General features: G+C 31.5%; 1 protein-coding gene across 1 annotated transcript in view; it reads right to left on the minus strand.

The window, feature by feature from the left end:
• Positions 1-2668, minus strand: part of LOC110995979 (transcription factor Sox-17-alpha-A) — a 90857-nt gene extending 88189 nt beyond the window's left edge. The window contains exon 1 of the mRNA XM_022263445.2: positions 2399-2668. The gene's annotated coding sequence lies outside the window, so the exon portion shown is untranslated. The remainder of the gene's footprint in view (positions 1-2398) is intronic.
• Positions 2669-6000: the final 3332 nt, after the last annotated feature.

Here is a 6000-nt window from a genome sequence, read left to right on the forward strand (position 1 = left end):
AGACTGCTAAACGATATTGCTAGCTTTTCCATCGGTTTTTCAGAAATCACATATTATCGTTGTTTGGTATTAATTTTATACTATTTTTCTTTACTTATGTAATTTGACGTTATCAAACAAAAAGCTGTTTTTGAGGTTCGTAAAATCCTGTATTTTTATTTTTTAATAATTATTTTTTAATAGGTAGAATATGGTTTTTAAACAAACGGAAGATATGACATATAACATAATATATGATATGAAAAGTGCTATAGCGCTCTTTGGCTGCGAAAACCTAACCCTCAGACCAGAGTCGAGATTTTGTTTATATAGAAGACTTTCAATTCCTTGCGAGTGCGGTGCCGGCCTTTTAAGAAATTGTACTTAGCTACAACTATGACTCCGATGAAAATAGCTTTGATCTACGGGAGTTAGACTTTTCATAAAATTTCTACCCTGAGATACTTATTTGCATTGCATCTCTATCTATATACATCTAATAAACATTAAAAAAACAGTATTGGTAGGATATTTGTTATCGGTTTACACTACTTTTAATACCTAACAAGAATGTTAAAACATAGAAAGTCAATTGGTAATCAACGGGGATCGAACCTACGCATATTAGGGATGAGAAACGCACCCGGAGGCCTATGTAGTTCTCTAATAATATAATAGAATTATTTTACTTTAACTAAAGCACTTACTTAACCTACTAAGAATACAAAAGAAAAAAAAACATTCTTAAGATTTTTTAACACCATAGAAATGAAAATGAACGCGTCTATGTGTATGACCGCGATAAACTCATAATCTACTTAACAGATATTTATATAGTTTTCAACAGAAAATACTGCACTTTCTGACTAAGGATTTAATATATAATTCATTATAATTATATGTAAATTGACTGAAATATAACAATAATTGTTGAAATGGTCGCAAATTTTCCAAAAACAACGCGGGCCTTTAATATTTAAATGATATTCGCATGTATGTGAATCAAGCAATACACAGTTTAATTAAAACCGACGAAGTTTATTCAACCAGTACCAATAAATATTCAAATTGGGGTGAAGAGGTCTAGTGATTCCGGCCTTCTTTAGCCGTTTAAATGGAATTAATAATTATTGAATTATTTCAATTTATACAAACAGTTCTTAATGCCCAATATCCTTGTGTTTTGTCCCGTAGCGACAGCATATATAATATAATGCCGTGTATATATATTAACCTAAGCTACGTTGTATCTCATAAGGTATCGAATTTAGGATTTTTTATGTAATAGCAGTAAAGATGCATGTTAGAATGAACACAGTTGACTAAAATTAAGACGGCTTATGGCGACGTGTATCTCGCTCGTATATATACATATATTAATATTAAGTTTCTCATGTAAATAAAATATATTTAATATGAGAAATAAAGTTCTTTAAACATAATAGATTAAACGCCTCTGCATAAATTCAACATTTTTTGTCTTTTAAATTTAACTCGGCTTTTTTTAACCGTTGGATTTGTAATTTTTATAGGTATGTCAAAAATTATATTTAAAAGTATAGCAACGCTTAACATGATTTGACACCGTCATTAGTGTATCTTGGCCTCATCTAGCTGAATTTCCTTGGCTCCATTTCGAATTCACTTCAATCATCAATGGTTGACAATTATGACATAAACACGCAAAAATAAGATATAAATTGACTTCTGTTACGTATAATTTCATTTTAAAACTTATGTTTAAGGAAATATTCGATTTTATTATTAATTAAATAAAAATTGAGTTATCGGAAGCGCGATTTTAAATAGATTTACGTTATGTATGTTTATTGCCAGTTCTTCTCTTCCGTTCTACGCCCTTGTTTGAGAACTGGCAGTAAATGTAAAATTAGGTTCATTTAATTTTTTTTTTTTTTGACGTTCATAAGTATACATTATGTTACCTATATGAATAAATGAATTTTAACTTTGATTTTATTATATAATAGGTAATATACGCTACATTTAATTTTATATAAAATTAAAGCAAATGAAAATCGTTTGGCTTAGCAATAAACCTTTAACGCTGGCATTTCCTCGCTGTATTGCGATGATTAATTAATTTTCTTTACATCGGAGAAAAGCTGTAATGCTTAGGGTAAAATATACTATGCTAAATGATGTTTGATATAGATTAACTCCGGAATCTTAAAACATAGTATATACAACGAGATATAGCATTATATATGCAAATACAGAGTACCGATGGTATCGACATAAGTGCGTCATAAAAATAATTTTGTTTGCTAAATTTTGTATAAAAACGTTTTACTTGTTTTTAAATTTTGTTACTTGAGTATCTCTATCAACTATAAGGACATTGATCTTCTACAATCCATATATGTATAATATTTTGACATATATTAAAAAAAATACATACCAATGCCTTACAACAAGGTGATTAAGTCGAATTATAGTTCAATAAAACACATAATTTCACGTTTAACCACTAAACGTTAAGTGAACTTTAACCACAACTTGTCACTTAACCTTCATACACACTTTTCGTAATTCACGAGTTAAAAATAACCACTGGCAACACTCGTTGTTAGTTCCAACGTTCCAATTTCGAAAATTCAACGTCAATGATTTTAAAGTTCGAAATTTGAAATTAGTAGAACAATACACATAAGCTCGCGCCGGCGGCGAACACGATCGACTGGAGGCGCGTGCGCACCTCAGCTTGAGCGAATGCTTGACGCAGGTACTGCCAACCTTTTTTTAATTCTTTTATTATTATTTTGCAATTAATATATATTTCATATTTATTCTATTATTCAACTGATCTGATTATTTATTATAAGGTTCAATAGCTATTTCTTATGAGCAGCGTTGGCATATAGGATTCAGCGTGCGTCTCTCATCCTTAAGGTCGTATGTTCGATTCCCGGCTGTGCATCAATAGAATTTCGTTCGATGTGCGCAATTAACATTCGCTCGTACTATGAAGGAAACCGTCTTGCCTTGGAAAAGGTTGTATTAATGATTATTTCATTGCTCCGAAATATAAAATAAGATATTATATCTTTAAGTAACTCTTAAATTTACGAACAATACGATTAAATGCCTCTGTATAAAATGTTTATGATACCTGGAAAAACCTGTTGAGTCAAGATCGGCGTATGCGCTGAGCGTCTTGGCGTTACTTATACAAATATATCCGTCTCCTTTTCACTTATAAAACCTTCCAAACAGTTAAGGCGGGACAGCATAAACAACAAGTGTTCTATTTAAAATCACATTATACGTACTTTCAAGTAGTTTTAAGTACGTAAACAAAAAATTTAACTAAAAAATACCTTAATACATTGGAATAGATGTTATTTCTAAATAAATTTATCTCTTAATTGACGGATTCGTGTTAGATTATTTGAAATGTATGTAAATTTAATTATAAATACCTATTCTTAGTTAATCTACGTTCTCAGAGGTAAAATTAAATGGTATAATTTAAAAAAATTATTATTTTGAGCGTTAGGTCGATAATTGCGCACCATTCGGTCATCCGACACGTTTGATTAGTTGTGAGACTGCATCTTCTGGTCTGTCTCTTTCGTTTGCTGGTTTTTTGTGTAAATCAGAGAGAGATGAAGCGATGTTCACTCGCATGGACCAGGATGTGGCTTTATTTGTATCTTCCCAGAGTTAATTTTGTAGGTAGGAGTAAATTGTTATGTGGAAGTTTTTTGTACTATTTATCAGTACAACACTAGTATATACTTTGAAGTATTTTGTTTTAACATATGAATATGTTACTTAAGTATATAGGCACGTATATACGTTAAACATAAAAATAGACTAACTAATTATTAGATTATTTTTTTATATTATTAGTGGTTTCAGTGGCGACTCTCATCCCCGAGGTCGTAGGTTCGATCCCCGGCTCTGTACCAATAGACTCTCTATGTGCAACTAAGGAAACCGAATTGCCTTACACCCAAAAAGTCAGGCTTGTGACAGGCACAGGAGGCTGATCACCTACCTGCCTATTGTATTATTTATTTATTTATTTATTTATTTACACTTCGTTGCTAAAGAAATACAAACAACACAATATTACAAGGGATGCAACGGGCGGCCTTATCGCTAACAAGCGATCTCTTCCAGGCAACCCTAGTAAGAAAAGAAATAAGTAAAAAAAAATGATGGGTGCAAGAAGTGCAGAAGTTATATAAAAAACAAAATAAATTTATATTAATATATAGAACCTTAATCTATTAATAACTGTATATATTATAAAAACTAACTAAAACTAAAAAGCTAATCTTACAAATAGAGAATTACAAAACGAACAGGAGATACAAGAATTACACAGGTCACGATTGATCAGGATATGATAAGGTAAGGAAATATTTATAAAGAAGAGTTTTAAAAGACGATAGGGAGGAAGCCAATCGTATAGACTCAGGCAGCTTATTCCACAGCCTAATGGCGGAAATATATCTGAGACCTTATTTATTATTTATTATTATTTAAAGGCTATATAAATTATAATAAATTGAATGGACTACAGGTTTAAGTGTGAAATTCCGAGTTGCGACTTAACCCTAAGTATGACTTCCGAATGTCAAGTTCAATCGATCGATCTCCTATCTGCATCCCAATAACCAAACCCTATGAAGACAATCCATTTTTGGCGACGGATAGAAAGCAATCCCTTCGCTCTTCAAACACATTTTTCATAATCAATATTCACCAAATAAAGTAAATTATATTTCAATATACATGTCAATGTATTAAAACATAACAAATAGCTTTTTACTTATTTTTAAAAACTGGTGTAAGTTAAAATCTTAAGATAGTATATTGGCACAGTTGAACTGTCATTTTCATACAAAGGTTTCACATACACCGATCCGATCTACCATGAATAACTTGTATGGACAGATGGTTATTACAATCCGTCGATTATAGGCACACTTTTTTCAATATTTGGATTATGATGTCTCAGATGGTAAAAATTGGATTGAGATAGGTTATTGGGTGTGGGCGTTAATAAATATATACCAAATGGCTTTATCTTTCCATCAGCAGCTGTTCGCTATTGAAGATGAAGAACGAATGTGAAAATATGTCCCATAAAGATTATGTTGTTACTTTCGCGCTCATATTACTATGAGTGGAGACGAACACGAAATTGGTAGCACGCTCCACATACTGCTATGATTGAGTTTTCCGACCCTATGCTTGAAATATGTATAGTACTTTCTGTAGACACTCTAGAATAAAAAAAAATTAAGATTTTGCAGCACTTAAGTACATTTCATTTATCAAATTTTCCAATTTCACAGGCATGGACAGGATTTAAAAGTTAAGTTTCTCATTTATAGAGGCTTATAGACAACAAAATATACCGACTTTCTGCAATCTAAATCTGATATTGTGTACATTGACAAAGAAAGCACGTGTGAAGGAAATCCAAATGTATATTAAAAAAAATCGTTTAATGTAACAGCAGACTAACCGATTTTAAATAAATTTGTACGATTATATTTACTTTATTTGGTTTATATTGTTTATCAATAAGAGCGAAGTGATTGCATTCTATCAGTCGCCAAAAATGTATTGTCTTTGTAGGGTTTGGTTATTGGATGCAGATAGGAGATCGATCGACTGTCACGGTCTGATCTCAGATTGTTTTGAATCTGAGATTGTGGATTAATTATTGGGTTCGGGCGTAAGTAAAGAATATCACATCATATAATATGTGTCGCAGCCTTATTAGCCGTTCAATTAACAGCCTAGCCGTTTAACTAGTGGCCTGAAAAATATTCAGACAATTGATGAAACATCTAGTCCAGAGTTCCCCAAACTTTTTTGTGTCGTAGACCTCTTGCCATGTTTTTCCGTGTTGGGTAGACCCCCTACTGTGTAGTGTAGACACAGAAGTGTATACACTACACAGTGAAGTTTAGTGTTAAAACTTAAAATAAAAACACATGTTAATGTATACATTTATTAATTGAACTTAATTTTTTTTTT

The sequence above is a fragment of the Pieris rapae genome, chromosome 20 (assembly GCF_905147795.1).
Source record: "Pieris rapae chromosome 20, ilPieRapa1.1, whole genome shotgun sequence".
Classification (NCBI taxonomy): Eukaryota; Metazoa; Arthropoda; class Insecta; order Lepidoptera; family Pieridae; genus Pieris; species Pieris rapae.